Genomic DNA, 25570 nt, shown 5'->3' with positions numbered 1-25570 from the left:
GATCAAGCGGTCTAAAGTGAACGAAGTGGTAGGACAATGCACTAAGCGAGATAGCGTTGACTGATCCAGACACACCGAGCAATTTAGATGGGATTACTAGATGCATACGATCGATCAAATGAGCTACTCTAGTAAAGTCGAATCAAACAAATCACATGTTATTTATCAAATCAAATCTTCTGTCCCCAAATTTCTCTGTCCCCGTATTCCCTGTCGATCGGACGGACCAAATTACATCTTAAGACATCATGACATCTTTAAAATATGTGCAGTATCCTCGTGATGTGCAAGGCATCCTTGAGATGTAATCTGATCCGTCCGATCGACAAGGAGACACGGAGACAGAGAAATTTGGGGACAGAGGATTTGATCTCGTTATTTATATAGTCACGGCACTTTTGACTAATGATCTTATTGATGCCAACTCGTAGGATATTTGAAATCGTAAATCTCTTATGCCCTGTCATATTAAAAAGTTAAAAATCTCATAATTTTTTTTTAAATCTCTCTCCATTATCATAAATGTATTTGTAAAAAAAATTTCTTTCAATAAGGGGCATAATCAAAAGATACTGAGATTCTAAATTGGTCGTCGCGTGTGCTTCTTGATTTATCTTGATAACTTGTAAAAAACTTCCGTGAGACCGGACCGGTCACCCTTAGAGATAGTCAATGAGATAAACTAGGATTATTATTTTTTTCCAATAACTTTTCTATGGTCCCGGAACTATGGTGTCGCAGTAGGGCATCCAAATTATCACCCAGACATCCACAGTTCGAACCTCAAGATTTTTTTCTCCAAATAGAGGGTGTAATCAAAGGATGTTGAGCTTCTGGACTAGTCACTATGTGTACTTCCCGATTTACCCTATAACCGATGAAAAATTTTTATGAAGCCAAATCGGTCACCTTCCAAAATATCTTCTTTTATTTCAATAACTTTTCTACGACCTATTGTTAATTTAATATAGAATATTAATTAATATTTTAATTTAATATTTATAATCATATTAGTATTTTAAATTTTATACATTTATTTATGTAAAAATAATAATTCAATAAAAATAAATAAAAAATTTAAAATCCATTCAATAGGGCCGCAGACTCTTGCTACCTGTTGCCCTCACGCACATGTCAAGAGGGAGAGTATAATTTGTATAAATCCTTTTATATAGTTTTTTTTTTAAAATATTAACTGGTCCTAAGATTTTAGAATGGTTTATAAAATAAAATTATAAACCCCACCCATATCCAAATGTGGAATCGCCACATCAATGGCCTCCCTAGAGCTGATTCCACGAATATGGAGAGAGATAAATATAGGTACACAACTGAAAGCGCATAGTCAGGACGTTAACCTCAGATAATGACACCCCGAGAATCGAACTCTGGATCTTTCGATCACGAAATCATGCACCCCTAACTGTGCTACGTTTTGAGGACCCACCCATACTCATACCCATACAGTGGAGGTGAGATTTATAGCATAATATAAACCCCCATTGTAATTGCCCTACTAGACTTAAGTGATGATCCATGTTAACACTATCTACATTAAATGAGCATCATTAATGAGTCATCTAGATTCAAAATATAAATTTTATATTTAATCAAAATATGAAAAATAGAGAATACTACCTTGTGTCTATTACTCTATTAATATAATAGAGAATATTAAAGGTGAGACTCGTAATAAATTTTTTTATTACAATCAAAAAACTATTTCATACTATGTACAAATATTAATAAAATTTTATAATAATAAAAGCCTCATTATCCATCACTATCTAAAAATTTCCACAACTACTCAGGAAATATAATAACTCCTAGTTCACAAGTAACTTCAAGATGATACTCCAAAGATATCGTAGTCATCTCTGTTTGCTCCGCCATTAATTGTTCCCTTGAATTCAACTCTCCAAAGAGGTTGTAGTCATCTTCGCATGTTCCATCTTAATTAGTCACTTGATTATTCAGTCACTGATGTTACTTTACATTAATTATTATTGTTTGTTTATTTAAAATATTGCAATTGACTAACTAAAGGAGTAGGTAAAATTACAAAATTTTCAAAAGATACATTTAATTTTCAAATTTTCTAAAAAGTGCACTTATTTTTCATTTTATCTCTACCATCAATCATTATGATGTTGCATTTAAAGAATAACACCATGTGATATTAAATTTCAAAGAACAGTAAATTCTAAAATAGCACCATAATAATACTATTCTTTGAAATATAGTATGTTTTGTAAATTAACTAATCATAGTGATTAATGGGAAGGGTAAAATGAAAAATATATTAATTAAGCAAAATACTTCACACGTGAGGTATCTGCATGGCATGCACACGTGGACGTCATGCATGTCTTGTCATGCCCCTCCATAAATACAGACTGATAGAATTATATTAATTAAGCAAAAAATATATATATGGGAAGGCGGAAGGCGATATCCTCCAGTAATATTATATAAAATAAAATGATTAACAGCTTCATGATGGAGACCATGAATATCAGAAAATAATAATAAATAAATAAATAAATAAAATTACTAGAGAAAGCCAAAGAGACATAGGACAGAGATGGCTGTGGAATTGATTAATGCAAATGCGTTAAGCAAGGTGCAGAGAACATGGAGCCTTGCTACAATGGCTAGGTGTGGCATTTTAATTTATTAGATTAAGGGATTAATATTTGACAGTTTTTTCTAGAAAAAAAAAATCTTTTATAAACTAATTTCATAATTTATTTATTTTTATATAATAAAAGAATAAATTATGAAAAATATTTTAAATGAATATAATCATCTTTTAAGCCTTCTATGTACTGAGCACGGATCCTCTAATTTACAAAACGTGGATCAGAGAATAGACTATACTCCACTATTGATGAAGATGATGGCTACCAGTCATTTTACATGTGAGGTCATGACTATTAAATTATAGAAATAGAACAAATGGTAAAATAAATAATAAAGAGAATAGCATAAATAGAATTGTTTGTCTTGATACTATAATCAATTACCTTTAAATAAAAAGTACAAAACAAAAAAAAATCCTAGTTCCTAAAGGGCACACCTCTTCCTTTTCTTACCAAAAGTCACATCCCTTCCCTTAGTGTGATCAACACTTCAACAAGCGCTGTGTCAAATCGGAATCCCGAATTGGGACATACCAAACTGAATCGGATGGACTTAACTTGAGGTCTTATAAGGGGGCTGACTTAATTCACATCCGGATTCCATTAATTCACCTCACATCCGGATTAGACGAGGGAGGTAGTCTGGATGAGGATGCCCATGGAGGCCACAGCAGCGCGGGGGTGCACAAGCAGGCCGCTGAGGAGGATCATCAGTTCGTACCATCACCATTCTAGGTAGACGGAGACGCAAGATGGTGCCGCAAGGTGGAGCAGCGCTGGCCACCCGCGGAAGCATTCGCCGGCGGGCGCACGAGGAGGCACGGTGAGCAGATGGCCGGCTGGCGAGGAGTCGCGGTGAGCAATGACGAGAACGGATGAACAAACAAAAAAACTAATATTTAAAAAATAAAAAAATATTAAAAAAATCAAATTCTGTAGATCGCGGATGAGTCCGCATGGCCAGATCCGTATTTTAACAAAACTCTCTCTCTCTATGTATATAACGACCCATGTAAGACGCCTCCCTGCCTGGCAGACACCTCCATTTATTAAAAGTGGGTGTCTGCACCAGATGAAGCCGGTGCGAATTGCAATGTGCAGTGGAACTCCATGCTTAGGCCATTATTGACTACCACTTTCCATCGACTGCATGGAGAATAGTATGGAGAATATATCTTAATTTAATAAACAATTATATAGATGAAGAGGTGTGTATCTAATCTATATGCATCTATGCAAATAAATAAGCAAATGGAAAGGCATCTGGAAAACAAAAATCAATTGTGTCAGACAGTTCACAGCATCTCCTCAAAGTTCAGCAAGTAGTGTCAGGAAATTTCAGTCTGCAGTAGTTAATTTCCTTTGTTTGATCAATATTGAGGGTTTTACTAATATAAATTTTTCAAAGGAAAAAAAGAGAAGAGCAATAGTTATATCTTTAATTAGTTTTATCAATATATATATGTAGAACATTTAACATTATGATGAGTTGGATGGCTCCTCGACTTAAAGTTAATATTAAACGATAAAGTAATCAAATGCTCGAATAGTTTTTATTTTATTGCAAAATGTAAACATTTACGGGACAATTCTACATAGAAATCTGAGACTTTTGAAAATTTGATAGGATCATATCTATACATGAGTTCAGTTGTAATATATTACTATTCTCATACTTGGTATTGAGGTTTTTATTTCTTCAGGAAAAAAAAACTACAGAATAAAAGCTAATCAACTTAAAAACCTTTAGACTGCGTTTGACTACAATAATATAATTAAACTTGTAATATAATAAAATTTATAATATAATATAATTAATATTATATTACTACGACTATACTTAATGTCCATTATTTTTAAAAATATATATATATAATTTATATTATTATAAAATAATAAAAATATCTTGCGATGTCTACCTGCAACGACAGACGATGCAAGAAATGAAATAGGAATATATATGTTTGACATTTAAATTTTAGTTAAACATTGAGATTAAACTATAATTAGATTACATATAATTCATATTATAAATTTTATTATATTTTATAATACAAATTATATTACATTACAATTTTAAAATTTTACATCAGTTTTCAACTAGCAACCCTTATCTGTATCCTAAGATTTGTAATTAGGGCTACATTTGATGAGAGATAATCAATAGGACGGCTAGTTGAACAAATGATGAATTAGAAGTAAGGATGTAAATGAACCAAGCCGCTCGCGAGTTATTCGAAACTCGATTCGATTAAAGCTCGTTTAATGAGGCTCGTTAAGATAAACAAACCAAGCTCAAGCTTCACAATATTCGGCTCGTTAGCTCATGAACACGTTCGTTAAGCTCATTAAGCAACTTTCAAATAAAACAAATAATAATTTTGATATTGAATTTATAAATTTTACATTCTATTTATGAAAAATATAGACAAATATATTTAATTTATTTATTAGAATAAAATTATAAATTTTAATATTATTATTATAATTTTCTCTAAATATTAATTTAGTTTTTAATGAATATTTAATTTTATAATTTATATTTATTAAGCTCGTTTAAGTTCGATAAAAACTCGAATAAGCTCGTGAGCCATGAATATATTCATTAAATAAAACTCGAGCTCGACTCGATTATAAACGAGCCAAGCTCAAACATTCAAAAATTCAACTTGGCTCGGCTCAATTACACCCCTAATTAGAAGCAAAATTCATAAAACAGATTCTTTTAAATCAGGTTCTTTTTGTCTAGCACTCACTGATGTTGAATCTCTCCGTTCCAAAATTAAATAATTAAAAACATACTTAAAAGCAGTGCCCTTCCTTAATCAATAGCATTTCATATTCTTTCAGACGACAATATGGTATCGATGTCAATCAGGCTGAGGAAGACCCGGACTTCTTTTTAGGACGTGAACTTTCAGCATTGTCCATGAATGAATCGGTTTAACATTCAACCACACATAATATACAACGATTTTTCAAAAAATTATTATCTATTTTTTCATTTAACAACAGTTTTACTGAAAATTATTAATGTTGGTTATAATTTTTTGAAAATAAGACGATAATTTTTAAAAAATCGTCGTCTTATGCATGTTAAAGATAGTGGTTTTTTAAAACGATTGTTTATGAGATTTTTTTTTTTACATATGACAACAGTTTTAATCAACCGTTGTCTATTAGCGTTGCTTACATGTTAATAAACAATAGTTTTACTAAATTATTGTCTATGTGTATATTTTGGGGTCTAAGATTACGGCGTTGTCTTTGAAAGTTATTATTTTAAAAAAATAGTCGAACATAATTCCTATTTTCATGGACAGTATTATTTCATAGAATGTTTATCTTCATTTTCATGGATGAAGTGAAATTTATATCCCTAGATGTTTTCTCTCTTAAAATGAAGTTTTTTTCTTGATCATGATCTTTCTCCCTAACTAAATAGGCACAATAATATAATACTACCTTTGCCTATTTCTTGTAGCATTGGAGGATACTATAATGTCCTTCACATCTCTGGAACGGTAATTTATTATTTTTTTGTTTGGATATTATGCTATCAATTCTTTTTGATGTTTGCTTTTAATCAATAAACATTTGATAGTCCAGATTACTTTTTGTCTTTTTATTTTGTTAATCCTTTAGTTTAATCATTTTTAGGATGACATCAAATAAAGCGCTAAAATGTGGCAATTATCAATGGTTTTATAAACATGGATTTTTTTTCATCTTCTCCACCTCAGTTATGGTCATATTATTGATAGGATATTCAATGTTAATTATGCCCTACATATGGTGAATCATGGTTTGAGGCTGTTACCGATCTAATCGAAAATAGTTGGTCTTTTTCTTTATCCTGGTGTTGTTTTCATTCTTTGATTGGTGCTATGAGAAATCTAATCTTGTAGATTGTTTATCTTCAATCTGGTTTTATTTCTGCTGCACTTGCACTTGTTCTACTAGAAATCAAACGCAAGCCTGATTATTCTCCATCATTGTCCTTTCACTGTTGGTTTTGCTGCAGAATTTTTGGAGTGGGTTGTTTATTCTTAAATTTTGGTTTACACTGAAATTTCTATTTTTGTCTAAATTTAGCACCTTTTCAAGAGTTGTTTACAAATTTGACGCCCTTTCTCTACAATTAGTATGTGTTTCCTCCTCAAGAAGTTTGGATCTGGATCCTCAGCTGCTACTTTCAACTTGCATCCTCCTTAATATTTTCGGACCCTATGACTATCATCACAAAGAAATTGAATGGTAAGAATTATGCTTAGTTGTGACTATCATCACAAAGTGTGATCTATGAGTTAAAGATAACTGGAGCATTCAACAACTAAGGTTATGGAAATTCATTAACTAGATAGAGTCACATTGGTAGAGGATTGATGGGTCTATTACCTAGCAGAGGTTTAATTTCTTTTGGAGCACATTGTAAGAAAATGATAAACCTCCTTTTTCTAGGGGTATAATTTACACATCTCCTAAATTTATTAAAATTTTATATTTAGATTTAAATTCAATGCATCTCATTTGTTCTATTTTATATTGACATATATTATATATAACCGTAGAAAAAAAGATTTGGGATGAGAAGGGAATGAATTTGAGATTTTTAAATGAATGCATAAAAGAAAGTAAGGCACTGAAGAGCTTGTGGACAACAAATTACCTTGAGTCAGTATAAATCAACATAATTAATTATTCATTAATTTTTAATTATCTCGTACTAATTCTTACATGATTGTTTTTATATTTATTCTTTAAGATTATGTTGCATTGATTTCTAAAAGCTACATGATGTCTCTCTACTCTTCCTTCAAAAATAAAGATTTATGTTGTTTCAAGTAATCACTGCAGCTATTCCTACTACGGTTGGTGAAAAACTTATCGTGTTCATGATTTTAAAGTAGTATATTCCAGATTTTCTTAAGATGAGGACACAAATTTGATGAGGAATATACTTTATAAAATGTTAACATCTAAATTAGTATTCTATGCATTAGCTTGATGATGTAATAGATCTTGTGATTCCAAGAGAAATAAATAGACTTGTTTCTTTAAATGGTGAAACTTAAACTAAAGATCATAAAGTCAACTGATGTAACATGCCACTCCACTACTCTTTTTATGATTTAGCTCATAATCAATGTAAATTTAAAGGATTAATCTAGAGCCTATGGTAACTTTCTGAATTCATTTTATTTAAGGTATTCTTTCCTTTAATAGTATCTTTTATAATTTAATGTATGACACATGAGGTGTTGTCACCATGAGGTCTGGGGTTCGAATCTCGGTAAAATCGAGGTAAATGTCTCCTTTATATGCTAGTCACTATTCTAAAGGCTAGTAGCTGCCCGTGATTTACCTCCTCTGTGTTGGCTCTGGGACGGATTGGCGGGGGCGCAATGGGTAAGCATATTCGTCTTTTACCACCATGTGAGAACATTTGCATTAGATTGCCCCTTTTAGAATTTAGTGCTTCTTGACCCCTAGGAAAAATAGCATTTCAATGGTTTATAATAGAAGCTTTGTATGTAGTGACATCGAATGAAAATTTTGCTTCATAAGAAATTTAAGAGCTACCATATTATTTCAAGAGGTTAGCATTTAGCTTACATAGATAATGTTTTTTGCACTTTTGTTAGATGACTAAATCAAATGATTTTTATGATTATGTAACATTTAAGCGGTGCAATTAGAATCTAGTGTACAATTTGATTTCTAATTTATAATATATATATATATTTATTTGAGTAGGTATTCTCAAGAGTACTGGAAAGAATGCCGAAAAGTCAAAAAAATGAAGTGACTTTAGCAAGTTAAGGAGCACTAGGAGCTGTAGTGTCGCCTCTTCACCGACATCTAAGCAAAAAATCTTGTGTTATGTTGCTCTATCTTTATTTTAATAGTATTGTTAGTTATCATTTTGTTGGGTGCTTACGAAATTTCTTCATAATATTATAGATATTATTTTAAAATGTTAAAAAATTGTATATAAATTTTATTTTGAAATTTAGTATTTTGAATAATTTATAATATTAAAAAATTGTGTATTAAATTTTTTTTATTTGAAAAAAGATAAAGATTTTTCACTATTGTTGTAGACACTTTAAACTGTTATTCAAGGCCTTGTTATTAAAAGCATACACTCAAAGACAATGATAAAAAACTATTATCTTTTAAGGAAAAGACAACGATTTTTCATCATTGTAAAACGGTAGTCTTTGCCAGATAACAGTTAAAAACTGTTGTCTTTGGACACACCCTTTATTAACATAGTATTTAACAATAGTTCTAAAGGGGCTACGACAACGGTGAAAAACCGTTGTTGTTAGGCATTTTTAATTCCTTTGTCTTGTTCTGCCACAAAAGAACAAACACATAAGAGAAGAATAGCCGGTATGGAAGGAAATAGATTGCGAATTATGGAATATAGGAAAAGAAAATTGACATGAAAAACATATATGAAAAACTCAAGTTAGGACAGAATTTAGGCATTACAGCCTTATGACAAATAATTATTTATCCGTCAATGTACTTATTTAAGGATTACAGCGTTATTATACATATACTTCTCTGTACCCTACATAACATATATACACCATTAGTACATTGTATTTATTATTCCTCCTTTTTATTAACAATCATAAAGCCTTGTAAAAAGCCCGTTGAAGGATAAAATCAATGAAGCAAACCCTAAATTAGTTGGGGGCAGATGCAGGTTAATGATGATGAAGACCATGTTGTGCATTTATGATCTAAATTTTTTTTCTGCCTATTCTAATATTGTTGAAACAACAAGTGTTGAGTTTTCTTAATCAGCTATTCCTAGTAGGTGCTTCAAATGGGTATAAATCAAAGGAACGCCCCTTTTTTAAGGAATTATCAAAAGAGCATTCTACATTGATTTATTAGCAAAAAGGTGCTCCACCTCTTTATAAAATGACACATATACCATACACTATAAAGTAGCAGTTTATTTTCATTATTACCTCTCTTTTATTTTTCCGGTCTAAATCAGGATGTTGTAGTAGCTACGAAACTCATAGCTACTATATAGTTATAGCAGTTTCAGTATCATAACTGCTACAATTAAGTTGTCACACAGTTGTAGTAGCTACAACTACAAACTTGTTGCAGCTATTGTTGCATAACTACTATAACTTCAACTATTGCAGTTGTGTAACTACAAAATCATAATTGCTACAGCGCAACCCCGAATAAAGATTTAGATGGGAATATAGACGAGTGCATGTGTCAGACGCATGCATGTGTCAAAAGCAAATAATGTACTAGAGGAGTAGAAGGGTAAATGTACAAGGGGGTGATGTGTAGATGGTTAGTGTATAATGTACTAGATGTAATTTCTTTTGATTATTCCAGTGAATATTGATTAGTGTATTACATATAATTTTGCAACTACAAGAAAATATGTAAAAAATCTTTAAATTTTAACAAGTGTTGTGTGGATGGTTAGTGATGATTTTTTCATTAAAAAAAAATAATCAAGAAGAAAGCAAATTCTTTTTTCTCAAACCAGTAAAGGAAAACAAGAGGACTAATGATCTGTAAGTGTGAAGGTTCAGTCTGAGATTTAATGTTCACAAATTGTAACAATAACTTCACCTTGCTTGGTGGCTGAGGAAGGAATGGAGTATATGTTTTCTTCTCATTGGCCATTACTTTCCTTTGAACATTCTTCTTGGATAGCATTAAGAATACAGAAGGATGTATGAGTTTAAACAGGATGCTTGTAAGACAGTAACATATATGTAAAAGAAATGCAGAATCATCATACTTTTAAATTTTGGAAGGAACCTATCCCAGTTCTCATTGGCTAATGCTGGATTCTTGGCAAGTTCACGTTTCATGAGAAGGGTCTGTTTTTGCAACATCTCATCTAAGTGTTCATATAGTAAGGCAGTAATGAATCACTTGCTAAAGCAGTCATGTGCATTTCCAGAGAATATATACCTTGATATGGTAAACAGGATGCATCTGGTTATGTATGTCAGTCTTCTACTATTCTTCGAACTTGTTTTAGACCCTTAAATGAACCCATGGCTGCAACTGTGCTCCCCTAGTCAATTTGTAAACTTTTGGTTAGAACATGACATTAAGAGATTTATAATTAGTAGGAAATTGCATAAAGAGAATAGCACCTGAACCTATATATAGCAATCAGTCAAGATTTCAATGGCCTATAATACAAATCACAATAGTGTAAGCCAATTTAACATGAGTTAAAAGAATAAACTACTCCAGGATTACCAATGATGTTTACATATTAATCAGATTCTCGATTAGAGTGCAGACCTTTAGAGTAGATAGATTGGGTCCTAAAGGTGTTCCCTCCGCTTTACAAATCGTTCCTAGCAAAATAAATAAATATACATGTATATATTATACACACACACATATGTATAATAATAATAATAAGTTATGAAGCCAAAACATGTACAATAAACTACTAGGCAGTGAAGTACATAACTGGCAACGAACCATTGATAAGTTATGAAGATGAGGATGTACAAATTAACTATTAGGTCAGGGAGAGCAAAATGGCAACTACTATATTCCATACTATGAACAAAAGCAACAAGATACTGTAACTTTAAAAAATGCACCTACATAAGCTACTGCCACTTAGAACTTCACATACTAAGTCGAGTTTAAGTAAAGTATTTCATGATCTTCAAAATTGTATTAATTGTCAAGATACATGCTATAAAACTGTTCAAACAATCACTTAACACAAGCAATGGGATTGTTGATGCAAAACATTCGGGTAGATACTTTACTGAAGAGTCTCCTATATGAAGATTTTCACCCTCTGACTTCACAATAGAACAGAAGAGCTCTAAGCTGCCAACCAGGTGTCAATAAAGTTCCAATATAATACCAAAAGGAAGTATTGACAAGAACCCAACTGAAGACTATCAATTAGAACAAGCTACAATGATGAAATAGTTGCTGATAGTGGTTACACTTGAGCTAGCATTGAAGTGATATGAAAGTAACCCAATATGGTGTTGGAATTTTGATGGATCTAGGATGAGGAAACAAGAATGTAGGAGAGACTCTGTAAGGAAGTACGAGTATGGGAGAGAGACTCTATGAAGAGGAATGCTTTCTACATGTTATTCTTCATCATACAAGGTTCCTATTTATACACTTAGATTCATGCTTCCACATGCTTCTACAATTAATACATCACATCATTAAACACAAGACAATTAGATTTTTGTTCTTTTCTACAATAATGACTTGTCATAAAAAGTTTCATTGAACTTAGTAAGATAATTGAACTTTGCTTTGCACATGAAGTCAAATTGATTTTGACAACTTCCTTGTATAGTTGATGAAGTTAAGTTGGTCTTGGCATTGTTCTTGCATGGTTGAAGAAGTCAATTTATCTTTGGAATAAGTTTGCATGCCAATATCTATCTCCCTTAAACTTGTTCTTCCTTGAACTCCCAGCAAATTCCTTAGGTATGGGAAAGCTTCCGCTTTTAGAGGCTTTGTAAATATATTAGCTACTTGATCACTTGAGTTCACATAGAGCAATTCTATTATTTTGACTTAATATACTCCCTTATGAAATGAAAGCGAGTATCGATATGCTTGGATCTTTCACGATGAATTGGGTTTTTGGTTAAAGCAATTGTTGATTTGTTATCTACATAGATCTTGATTGTAGCTTCTTATTGCAATCTAAGATCTGGAATAATCTTTTTGCGGAAATGGAGTGAACTCCCATGTATTGTTTTCCTTTGTAGTATAAATCTCTTCTTCCATTACTTTTCTCCACTTTACATCTTTAAAGGCTTCCTCATAAGTTATATGATCATATCTTGCAAATAGGCACAAATTATTATGAGCAAAGTCAACATCAATCACTCAGCTGGAATCATATATGTCTCGAATGCTCTTCATCTTTTTCACAATTGGATTGTTTGAATCATCACTTTCTGACTAAGTATCAACTTGTTGGGGTGATGATACCTCTTCACTCTCTCATTGCTTGTCTTTCTTATCTCTATAATCTTTTTCAAATGAGATTTGCTTCATGTCATCATTATTGTTGTTGTTCCAATTCCATGCTTATTCTTCATCAAATTCCACATCTCTTGATACCACGAGCTTTTGAGTTATGGAATTATACAGTTTGTGCCCGCTAGCATTCTCGTAATAGCCCAAGAGAATACACTTCTCACTTTTATATTCAAGTTTTGTCTGCTTCTCTTCTGGTACTTTTGTATATGATACGCTCCCAAACATACGAAGATGGGGTGATGTCTCCAATTCTTTTAGTATACAACACAGGCAACAACATCTCCCCAAAATTCTTTTAGGATATTTTTTCTCTTTCAACATACATCAAACCATATTTAGAATAGTTCAATATTTTCTTTTTGAAACACCATTTTGTTGTGGTGTTTGGGGCATTGTGAGTTGATGAAGAATACCCTTTTCCTTGCAAAAATTTCCAAACTCCAACAAGGTGTACTCACCTCCTCAAGACATTTTATCTAATATCCATTTTGCTTTTCAACTAAATTTTTAAATGGCTTAAATTTGTTGAAAACTTCTTTTTTCTCTTTCATCATATATTCGCAAGTTTTTCCACTATAATCATCAATGAAAGTCAAGAAATATCTGTTTCCACGGGAAGAGATAGGTTTAATGGGTCCACAAACATTGGAGTGCACAAATTCAAGTTATTAAGATGCTCACCTCAAATTGTACTTTTTGAATGACTTCCTCTGTTGCTTTCCTACAACTTATATTTCACATAGATGGTTGGAACTTTCAATCTTTGGCAATCCAAATACTGTTGGAGCAATCCCAATGGTTCGCGGGACCATGTGTTTTGGTGTTTGGGCAAAGGGTTTAAGTTAGGTTTACCCTTGTTATTTGATATGTGTACTTGAGTTGTGCAGGATTACAGGTGACACATATGACTCAGGTTGACGGCTTCGGGTCCGGTAAAGGATGGAGCATCCGAGGGACCGTGGACAAGGCAGCGAGGACAAGGGCCGAGGAAAGCAACTTCGAGGCATACGCGAAGGATGGCATTGGGACGAGCCGCGGGCTTGGATGCATCCGAGGGACGAGAGCCAAAGGAAGTAAGCTTGAAGGCAAGAGGTCAAGGCTGCAAAAGAAGAGTCAAGTGAGTCGTGAGGGTCCGAGTGCGAGAGAAATGTACTCGGGATGGGAAACCCTAAGTTTAGGGTTGTACCAGTCGACTGGTACTGGAACCAGCCGACTGGGGGTGAGCACAGAGAGGTTCTGTGCCCGAAATGGCTGGGATCAGTCGACTGGTCCAGTCGACCGGTAGAGAGCCGTTGGGCTGGCACCAGTCGACTGGTGCAAGGACCAGTCGACTGGTAACGGGCAAATCAGGTTCTGATTTGTTCCAAGCTCTATAAGAAGGAGCTTGGTATGGCCGGCCAAGGTGACGAAATTAGACTTGGTTAAAGCCTAATTAGTAGTCACCAAACGTGCTCAAGGTTCTCTTGTGTCCAAGTGTTCTTGGTTGGTGTTGTGGTGAGGTTTCTCCACCCACAAGGAGTTGCTTGAGTAGCCGGAGTTTGCCGGGGGTTAATCCACCGAAGGATCGGGATCGTCCACCTTACGGACAGCCGTGGAGTAGGAGCAAGTTATCTCCGAACCACGTTACATTGACGTGCATTGGTTTGCATTTCCTTTCTTTGTCTTTTAGCTTTCATATTCGTATTTAGTTTCGTATTATTCCGCTGTGCAACTAACGAATACGTAGGAAGCCATCGATTTTGGTGAGACGCTATTCACCCCCCTCTAGCGGGCACATCGGTCCCAACAAGTGGTATCAGAGCGAGGTTAGCATCGGAAGAACTAACCGTCGACCGAAGCATCAAAATGGCGCTTCAAGAGGGATATAGCACCGCTCGACCACCTTTCTTTGACGGCAACGACTTCGCATATTGGAAAGGTAGGATGGAATATTACTTAATGAATGATATTGAAAATTGGTTTAGTGTTGTAGATGGATTTGAGAAACCAAAAGATGGGTCGGGAGCGCCTCTTCCAACCAAGGATTGGACAAAAGAGATGGCAAGGAAAGCTCAAGAAAATGCAAAAGCCACAACAACTCTACAATGTGGACTCTCCAAGGAGCAATTAAGCAAAGTAGGACCATTCAACTCCGCTAAAGAGCTTTGGGAAAAACTCATTGAATTAAATGAGGGATCAAGTGAATCTAGGAGGGCCAAGAGAGATCTTTTGGTGGGGCAACTTCAAACCTTTGCCATGAAGACCAATGAGACCATGAGTCAAATGCACGGTAGATTCAAGAAGATAGTAAATGAACTTCATGTAATAGGTGAGAAGGTTGACAATCGAGACCTAGTAAGGTATGTGCTCCAATCTTTTCCTAGAACCACCTTATGGGCATCGATGGTTGATGCGTATAAGGTATCTAGGGATCTTTCCTTGATTAAGCTTGATGAATTATTTTCTGAGTTTAAACTTCATGAACAAGCTAATGAGCCTTCAAAAGAGAAGGGAATAGCTCTTGTTGTAGAAAAGAAGAAGAAGAAAACTTCACCCCCACCATCCTCCGACTCCGAGGATTCAAGTGCCTCAATAGATAGCGATTAAGAGGCATATATGGTAAGGAAGATGAGAAAAGCATTTAAAACCTTTTCTACTAACAAGTCTCATGCTAGAAGGAGTTCAAGAAGCAAGAGTAGGACAAGAAGAGTCATTTGTTATAATTGCCAAGGAAAAGGACACATGAGGGATGATTGCCCCCTCTTGAAAAAGAAAGAAGGAAAGAAGAAGGAGGAGAAGAAAAAGAGAAAAGAAAAGGGAAAGAAGGCTCACAATCTAAAAGCAACATGGGATGATCCATCGTCATCGGAGGAAGAAGAGCATCATGTGGTAAATTTTGCTCTAATGGGAATTGATGATGTAGCCTCCACCTCATCCGAGCAAGAAGATGAAGAGGGGAGTTCAAGTGAAGGGGGAGGTCAAACTTCAGATTCGGACTTCTCGGTAAGTGAGGTACATAATCTTCCTCCTCATATTTTAATTAAAATTATTTCAAGCACAAATGATGACTTGTTCAAAGCTAAAAGGAAAAACAAGTCTTTGAAACATGATATTTGCATGCTTGAAGAAAAATTAGAATCCATGACTCTTAAGGAAAATAATATGCATGCTTCTTCTTCGTCTTCAAGATCAAACGTATCATGTTTAGAAGAAGAAAATAGGGAATTAAGGGAAAAGGTAGACTACCTTACAAATGCCCTTAGGAAATTTGAAATTGGCTCTAAAACCCTAAACATGATTATTGGGAGCCAAAGGGCAAGTTTTAAGAAAAATGGGTTAGGATACAATGAACCAAACAATGAAAAGACCTATCATTGTCTACTTGCTAGGGGGCAATCCAAGACAAAGACCGTAGATAGGAAATGGATCCCCAAGGAGTACTTGGTCAACCCAATTAGAAAGAACTTCTATTGGGTACCAAAATCAATCCTCAAGGGTTAGAGGATTTTAGGTTAGTCAACCATTGAAATCATAATTCAAATCTTTGAAAAATGGTTGATTTGAGACCTTAAGGGGGAGCACTTAGCCTTGATAGAAATTCATGATAAAAAGGGCTAAGTAGAGGTTACCTTTATCTCACAACGATGTGCATTGTTTTCTAATCATAAATGTGAGATAATAGGATGATACAAATAATTCACTTATGTTTATAGCATTTTGATGAATTATGAAATGTATCAAATTTTAGTAATCATTAGCCATAATGGAGAAAGCATCCAAGAAGATGGCTAAGGTTAAGAGCTCTAGGGGGAGCTCAAAAAGTCAAATTGGGATCCATGGCCAATGGATCTCAGGTGGGTACTACTTGGGAGTCTAGAGGAGCCATGGAGTGTGCCAAATGGTTTGGAGACGAACTTGAGTCTCAAACCTAGGGATTTGGCACACATGGATTGTGTTTCATGCAAGAAATATGACATTTGGGGGCATATAGCATGATAATTGGTTTTGGATGTATAGATGCCATATAAACCAATTCTAGGGATGCATTGTGGATTGGTATGGGCAAATACATCAAAAGGAAGCCAAAACTAGGACTTTAGGTCAAGGTTCAATTGAACCATTTAGCTAGTTTTGGATTTTATGTCAATCTTGGGATTGGTAATAGATACATTTTGTAATGTATTTTTCCCAAGTAGACAAGGGTACAATAGACCTCTCCACAAAATTTGGGAATTTTTGGAGATCTAGAGAATTTCTGGTGCATTTCTGAAGTTGGCCTGAAAAGGCTGATTTTTTCAGAAATAGGGTACCAGTCGACTGGTAATAGTATTTTTGAGCACAGAATGCCTCTGTAAGCTCATTTTTTCGATACCAGTCGACTGGTGATGATACCAGTCGACTAGTAACAATAGATTTCGACCACAGAATGTTTCTGTAAGGTTGTGTCGAAGGGGGCAGTCGACTGGCACTTGGGGCGGTCGACTGATACCAGCCTGATATTGTTTTTCAGAGTTGTTCTTGACCATGTAAACTCGTTTAGATGTATGGGATCTATGGGGGATAAATACATGAGTTTATGGTCAGTTTGGACGATAAGTTTTCAACAATTGGGATATTGTTGGAGAACTTTTTGGATGTTAGGCAAAGGGGGAGAAGTAAGGTTTAGTTGGGAAAACCTTAGTGCCTTTGCGTAGGGGGAGCCTTGTGATAGGTTCTTAAAAAGCCTTGTGATAAAATCCTAGCTCAATGGGGAGCCTAGGTGTAGGGGGAGCCTTGGCATAGGTTCCAATGCATGGTGCATTTTCCATTCGGCGTTGTAAGCCCAAGTGTGTAGCCTTGGTAATGTAAGTCCATTCGGCGGTTGCCAAGTGTGTAGCCTTGGCAACGTAAGTCCATTCGGCGGTTGCCAAGTGTATAGCCTTGGCAATGTAAGCCCATTCGGCGGAGTAAGTCCAAGTGTGAAGTCTTGGCATCGTAAGTCCATTGTTTTTAGCATGTTTATTTGCTATATGTTTTCCCTAACTTAAACGTATTGCCAAACACCAAAAAGGGGGAGATTGTTGGAGCAATCCCAATGATCCGCGGGACCATGTGTTTTAGTATTTGGGCAAAGGGTTTAAGTTAGGTTTACCCTTGTTATTTGATATGTGTACTTGAGTTGTGCAGGACTGCAGGTGACACATATGACTCAGGTTGACGGCTTCGGGTTCGGTGAAGGATGGAGCATCCGAGGGACCGTGGACAAGGCAGCGAGGACAAGGGCCGAGGGAAGCAACTTCGAGGCATACGCGAAGGATGTCATTGGGACGAGCCGCGGGCTTAGATGCATCCGAGGGACGAGAGCCAAAGGAAGTAAGCTTGAAGGCAAGAGGTCAAGGCTGCAAAAGAAGAGTCAAGTGAGTCGTGAGGGTCCGAGTGCGAGAGAAATGTACTCAGGATGGGAAACCCTAAGTTTAGGGTTGTACCAGTCGACTGGGGGTGAGCACAGAGAGGTTACTATGCCCAATGAGCAGTCGACTGGTGACTGTAGCAGTCGACTGATGCACTGTAGCAGAGCCGTTGGGCTGGCACCAGTCGACTGGTGCAAGCACCAGTCGACTGGTAACGGGCAAATCAGGTTCTGATTTGTTCCAAGCTCTATAAGAAGGAGCTTGGTATGGCCGGCCAAGGTGACGAAATTAGACTTGGTTAAAGCCTAATTAGTAGTCACCAAACGTGCTCAAGGTTCTCTTGTGTCCAAGTGTTCTTGGTTGGTGTTGTGGTGAGGTTTCTCCACCCACAAGGAGTTGCTTGAGTAGCCGGAGTTTGCCGGGGGTTAATCCACCGAAGGATCGGGATCGTCCACCTTACGGACAGCCGTGGAGTAGGAGCAAGTTATCTCCGAACCACGTTACATTGACGTGCATTGGTTTGCATTTCCTTTCTTTGTCTTTTAGCTTTCATATTCGTATTTAGTTTCGTATTATTCCGCTGTGCAACTAACGAATACATAGGAAGCCATCGATTTTGGTGAGACGCTATTCACCCCCCCTCTAGCGGGCACATCGGTCCCAACAAATACCATGTCATTTTTTGAAAGTAGTTTTAATGGCTCAAAATTCAGATGCCCATATCGAAGATGCCAAAGAGTGGAGCTATCCATAGTGCTTGCCTTGAAGCAATTCTCTTCATTGATGCTTAAAGAACATTTTGTTCTTGGCTATTGTGACATGAGTAATAAGATTATTACTCTTATTAAGAATACTAAGACTCAAGTCCTTCATTTGTATATCATATTCTTTCTCCAATAGTTTACCAATGCTGAAAAGATTATTTTTTATATCGGGAACATAATAAACATCTGAGATGCATATCTTCTTTCAATTTTGCAATTTAAACAGAATGTCACCTTTTTCTTTAATTGGCCTTTGTGAGAGATCTCTGAAGATGGCATTGCCTATTGATCTCTCATCAAGCTTTGTGAACAACTCTTGTCTCCCACACATGTGGTTTGATGCTCCCGTGTCTAGGAACCATGTAATAGACCGGACAGATTATGGCCCATCACATGCCATCAACAATCCACCTCCTTATTACGAAGTTCACTTTTTCTTCTCCATTGTTAGTGTTATACCAACATTCATTATAGTGATGACCATACTTCTTGCAAATACAACATTGAGATTTAGTTTTATCATATCTTCATCCAGTGTTTCTATCTTGTCCATGGCCTTGACCTCGGCTTCCAACATAGTCTCTTTCATGTCCTTTTTGATTATCTTCATTTCTATCATTCTAATTTTGAATGTGCCAATTTGAGTTGAAGTAAGATCACCTCTTCCTCTCCATGTAGAAGTCCTTCCTCATTAAGGACCTCCTCTGACTGTTTGGCTTGGAGTGCTTGCTCCAAAGTTCTTCCTTCACTTTTCTTCAATATTCTTTGTTCATATGCTTGAAGAGATCATATAAGCTTTTCCACATCCATCACCTCCAAATCTTTTGATCCCTTGATCGCCATAGTTACGAAATCAAACTTCAAGTCTAAAGACCTTAAGATCTTTTCAACGACTCAAACATCTTTTAGCTAGGGCTGAGTATTCGATCAAAATCGAACCGACAGAACCTAATAGATTAAAAACTGAACAAACCGAAATTTTTTTGAACCAACCAAACTGACCGAATTTTCTTATAAAAACTGAATCGACCGAATCGATAAAATATTGGTTAATTCGATTTTCGACAAAAATTAACCGAATTAACCAAAATTTTAAAACCTTATTCGGTTTTAACTAAAAACGCAAGATTTTATTTAATTAATTATATTTTTAAATAAAAAATAATTAAATTAATATTCTTATTCGGTTTCTTGGGTTTAACCGAATTACAAAATTTAAAATTGAAACCGAACCGAATTAATAGAAAACTGGACCAAATTTAAAAAAAACGAAAATCGAATTAACTTAACCGAATTTCTAAATTCAATCGATTTGGTTAATTCGATTTTACCGAATTTTTGCTCACCCTTACTTTTAGCTCCTCGCTATTTCTTCTCATTTGATGAACAATAGAGATCACTTGGGAGAAATAATCAAAAATTATTTCTAAAGCTTATTGTTGTATTGCTTCAAATTGAACTCGTAGCGCCTGTAGGCGGATCTTCTTTACTTTATATACTCCATCATATATTGTCTTCAATATCTCCCAAGCCTCTTGCGACGTTATTGCTAGAGCAATCAACTCAAAGACAGCTTCATCTACTCCTTGATAGATAGTGAATAAGGTCTTCTTCTTTCTTTTCTTCATCGCCTTAAGAGCTTGCTATTCCCATCACTTGTTTCGTCTATAGTATAGTCGGTCTCCACAAGGTCTCATACATCAAGGGAACCTAATAGAGCCTCCATTTGTATACTCTACATTCTGTAGTTATTTTTGGTTAACTTTGGCACTTGAAGGGAGCTCGTCAAAGCCATTGGTGTATATGGCTCTGATACTAGATTTGTTGGAATTTTAATGGATCTAGGATGAGAAAACAAGAATGTAGGAGAGACTTTGTAAGAAAGCATGAGGATGGGAAAGAGACTCTATGAAGAGGAATGCTTACTACATGTATTCTTCATCCTACAAGGCCCCTATTTATTCCTTCCTCATCCTTCTACAATTAATACATCACATCATTAAACACAAGACAATTATATTTTGTTCTTTTCTATAATAATGACTCTTGTCATAAAGAGTTTCATTAAACTTAGTAAAATAATTGAACTTTGCTTTGCACATGAAGTCAAATTGATTTTGACAATTTCCTTGCATGGTTAATGAAGTCAAGTTGGTCTTGGCATTGTTCTTGCATAGTTAAAGAAGTCGATTTGTCTTTGGAATAAGTTTACATACCAAAATATGACTCCTCATTCTAAGTTGCAAATAGAAAAAAAAATAATAAAGGATAATGATTAAAAATTATGGATAATTTACCTTGTTGCGTACAAGGTTTCCAATCTTAATAATATCACATTGCATCTCATCGTTCAGAATTTTGATGCCTACAAAGGACCAATAATACAAGTAGGCAAACTTGTAAAACAGCTCAAAAGTATTGAAACAGAACTATTACAAATATATAGGCATTGAATTCCAGAGTGAAAGTCTAACAAAAATCAAAGAATGCTAATGTTAGGAAACCTGCTATCTCAAGGAATCTGAAACTTGACCTAGCGAAGAATGCATACCTGAGGTGTAGGGTTAATCAAATCCCTATCTTTCATAATAATGTAGGGGTGGTCTGGTCCCTAGTTTTTCAAGTTGTTGAAACCGTCATTGATCCTTCAACCTGACACAAACATCAAAAACGATTTTGTGTAAAGGAAAAAATCACTAAATTACATAAAATCGAAATGGAATGAGAAACCAAATTCTCCCTGATAAAATCTACCTGAAAGACAAGTAGAAAGTTTAAATGGCTCGCCAAATTAAGTTCACATGAGACTCCAAATTCTTTCAATGCACTTTAGGCCATGCTTCTTGCAACTACTTCTCTATAAAAATAAGAGATTGCAAGCATCACATGAGCAGTAGAAAAACAAGTATCTGAAGAAGTAAAAAACTTAGAAGAGAAACTTTATTAAAATCCTTAGGAAAAAAGTGGCGATCCCGAAACCTTAGGGTTTAGGATCGTTCGGAAACTTCTCAACCTTCTAGTGATCGATGTTAGGGTCCTCATCCCACGGCTTGGGTTTGTCATGCTTTCCCTTCGTCCCAGAAGCAGATGCTTCCCCACTGCCGAAATCTTCCATGGACGCACTACACTCGATTTCGACAGGAACGGCAGCAGCGTCGGCTGCAGCTACTTATGCAGTTCGGATCTGTCAACGGACCAAATTACATTAAGATGTCTGCAGTATACTCGTGATGTGTAAAGTATCCTTGAGATGTAATCTGATCCGTCCGATCGACAAGTGATACGGTTTGGGCTGAGGGGCAGAAGAGGAGATTGAAGGAAGGAGAGGGGCAAAGGGGTCCTTTTACTACTAGGGTATTAAGAAAAAGGGAGAAAGCGATTTTGAGGGCTTGGTGGATGGGTTTTTTTCCGCCGCCAACTTCTCCTTCTACCTCCTTCTCATGCGCGCCTTGCCGGCGCTGGTTTCCGACCACCACCTTTTCCTCTATCTCATTTTCCCTCTTCTCCTCGCGACGTCAGCCCTAGCCTTCTTCTTCCTCTCTTCTCCGTGCTTTCTGTCCGCCGCCAAGAAAAAAGGGAGGAGAAGGCATCATCTTCTTCCTCGGACGCTACTCGCCAGTGCGACGCTAGCCTCCGGCTGTCCTCTTCTCTTCTTCTCCTTCCGGACGATGCCTCCTCTCCCTGTCTCTATTTCTTCTCTCGCGAACAGACCACGTCAAGCTGAGAGGGAGGTTGGCTCGTGTGTGCACGGCGTTGCCCATAGGAACTAAGCATCCTCCTTCCTCTCCCTCTCGTGCTCCTTGCCGGCGCTCACTCCGACGCCGGCCGCCACCTCAGTTCCTCTCCTGCTCCTCTCGCCGCATCCGCCGCAACCGGGAAGAGGAGAAGCTTAGTGCTTCCTTACGGTGCCACCATCAGATGAACTCGGCATCGCCCTCCTACCCACCTGAGCCCATCAGCCGGCACCAGCAGCCGCCCTCTTCTCCCTCTTGTCACACCATAGCTGCCCTCTTCCCCTCACCACTATCCATCTCCTCCGATGCTCATTCAGCTACCTTTCGACGTCGATACAGCCGACTCCGGCCTCTCCACTGTCATTGTTGCCGCTTCCGGTGCCGATTCGACCGTTGCTATGTGTAGGCCATCGAGCCACTATGTCTCGATCTTCGTATCGCTATTATGTGTCGACATTCGAGCCGTAATGGAGTACCGATCTGTGTGCCACGGTTGTATCTCGGCCTTTGTGTTATTTTATATCCCGGCCTGCGTGCCGAAGTCCATTTCCCAGTCTATGTGCCGATTTAGTTTCCCGGCTTGCGTGTCGGTGTAGTGTCCCGGCCTGTGTGCCGATCTTATTTCCCGGCCTGCGTGTCGACCCAGTGTCCCGGCCTGCGTGCCAGTCTTGTTGTCCGGCCTGCGTGTCGGTGTTTTAGCCAGACCTGCAGCTCATCTTCTGGTTCCGCACCGCGTCCGGCTCTGCGTCGTTAGATCCAGCTCTCCAGCCTGATCAAAGTCATCTGCTCTTCCAGGTCGCGACAACTCGAGTCGCGTCCCATCCGAGGGCGCCCCCCTGGGCCAGGGTACGTTTTCCGTACTCACTCCTTATTTATTTTATTATTATATCATTAGCCGGTTACTCATATATTAGTTGGATCTGCCTCGAGCATCGGGGTACCGGGGGCCGGGTCAACCCGGTCGCTGGCTGCAGGTAGCGTTGACCAGAGGACTTTTGAAGACTCGGTCAACACGAAGGTCATCTCAGCATACCTCCCCTCCGGGACGTCGCGATGCCAGTCAACATTCTCGCCACCTCACCCGACGGTCCGTCCGACTCAGCTTCCAGACCGGATCAAATTTGGCGCCGTCTGTGAGAATCTTCTCCATCTGTTCTGGAACGTGAAGATGGACGACGTCGGGAGGTTCTCTTCTATTATCACAACCCTGGAGGATCCTGACAGATATATCATCTTCGGCCCTCACTGCACGGGTATTCGGGAGTTGAGGAATTGAGCGGGGCTTCAGCTGGCCGACAGGTTAGTTTTTCCATTACATTTTTTCCCTAACTCCACGGGTATTCGGGAGTTAAGGGACTGAGACAAACCCTTAGCCGGTTGGCAAGGCTCCCCGATCAGGTACGATTACAAGCTCTGTTCTCTTTTTACGATTATAGGAACTGCTATATTTCCCTGATAAAAGAGTAAGAACCTAGTTCCTTGATCATAGACTAGAGCCTTCGATTTCTGGTCAAACACTAGGGGCCCAGCTCCCCGTTCATACACTTGGGACACAGCTCCCTACTCATACTTTAGGGGCACAGCTCCCCACTCATACACTAGAGCACAGCTCCCCGATCATTAACTTGCAGTACCACTTCCCGATCAGGATCTAAGGGTCTCGCTCTTCGATAAAAGAGCTAGGGACCTTACTCTCCAATCAGGGACCAGGGATTCAACTCCCCGATCAGACTCTGCTTCCTTCAACCATGATGCTCTGCTTACTTATACTTTTATGAAATCTGCTCTCCTATATTACCATGGGTTTCATTCTCTTTGACGGTCGGGGCTCATATTATCATCTTCTCCCCTCGCTCCACGGGTTTTCGGGAGTTGAGGGATCGAGACAGATCCGCAGTCGGTTGGCACCCCACCGCTGTCAGGTATGACATAAGCTTTATTTCCTCATGCTGTTACATGCTTCGCTTTTACTAGCTTCAAAGCTTATCCTTCCCCGTTCGGGGTTGAGCGATTGTCACTGGTCTCAGACCAGCTTATTGGATTTCTTATCTCCCCCGTTCGGGGTCGAGTTATCACCACCGATCTCAGACCGGAGTATCATTACTGGTCTCGGACCAGCGCCATCGCCACCGGTCTCGGACCAGAGTATCATTACTGGTCTTGGACTAGCGCCATCGCCACCGGTCTCGGACCGGAGTATCATTACTGGTCTCGGACCAGCGCCATCGCCACCGGTCTCGGACCGGAGTATCATTACTGGTCTCGGACCAGCGCCATCGCCACTGGTCTCGGACCGGAGTATCATTACTGGTCTCGGACCAGTGCCATCCAACTGAGTTATCAGTACTTGCTCTCACGATCAAATCCCAGATTCTCGAGCCGTTCGGCCGAGTTATAAGTGAGCTTGCTCTCATGACCAAGTTCGAGACTCTCGAATCGATCGACCGAGTTATAAGTGAGCATGCACTTATGACCAAGTCCCTAGCTCTCGAGCCGTTTGAACGAGTTATAAGTGAGTTGTTCTCACGATCAAGTCTCAGACTCTTGAGTCATTCGGTCGAGTTATAAGTGAGCTTGCTCTCACGACCAAGTCTGACTCTCGAGCTGATCAGCCGAGTTATAAGTGAGCTTGCTCTCACGACCAAGTTCCAAACTCTCGAGTCGTTCGACCGAGTTATAAGTGAGCTTGCTTTCATAACCAAATACTAAACTCTCGAGTCAATCGGTTGAGTTATAAGTAAGCATGCTCTATTACCAAGTCACATACTCTCGAGTCATTTGGCTGATTTATAAGTGAACTTGCTCTCATGACCAAATCCCAGACTCTCGCCTCGGTTGGCCAAGTTATAAGTGAGCTTGCTCTCACGATCAAGTCCCAGCGAGAATTAAAAGTGAGCTCTGTTCTCACGCCCAACGACCTTTCAGGCCGGTAGCCCCAGACTCTCGCCTCAGTGTGAGTTATAAGTGAGCTCTGCTCTCACGCACAACGACCTTTCAGGTCGGCT

The 25570-nt window shown here is 37.7% G+C and overlaps 1 long non-coding RNA gene and 1 pseudogene across 1 annotated transcript; both read right to left on the bottom strand.

The window, feature by feature from the left end:
* Positions 1-5275: 5275 nt before the first annotated feature.
* LOC122011243 lies at positions 5276-21380 on the bottom strand (annotated as a pseudogene).
* LOC122010216 lies at positions 21379-21996 on the bottom strand. The gene is made up of 3 exons (XR_006119811.1): positions 21845-21996; positions 21586-21688; positions 21379-21483 (listed from the first exon to the last, which is right to left on the bottom strand). It is a non-coding gene; the product is annotated as an uncharacterized LOC122010216 (long non-coding RNA).
* Positions 21997-25570: the final 3574 nt, after the last annotated feature.

The sequence above is a fragment of the Zingiber officinale genome, chromosome 8A, assembly GCF_018446385.1.
Source record: "Zingiber officinale cultivar Zhangliang chromosome 8A, Zo_v1.1, whole genome shotgun sequence".
Lineage (NCBI taxonomy): Eukaryota > Viridiplantae > Streptophyta > Magnoliopsida > Zingiberales > Zingiberaceae > Zingiber > Zingiber officinale.
Note: the sequence above shows the minus strand (reverse complement) of the source record. Positions and strands in the feature narration are given on the sequence as shown.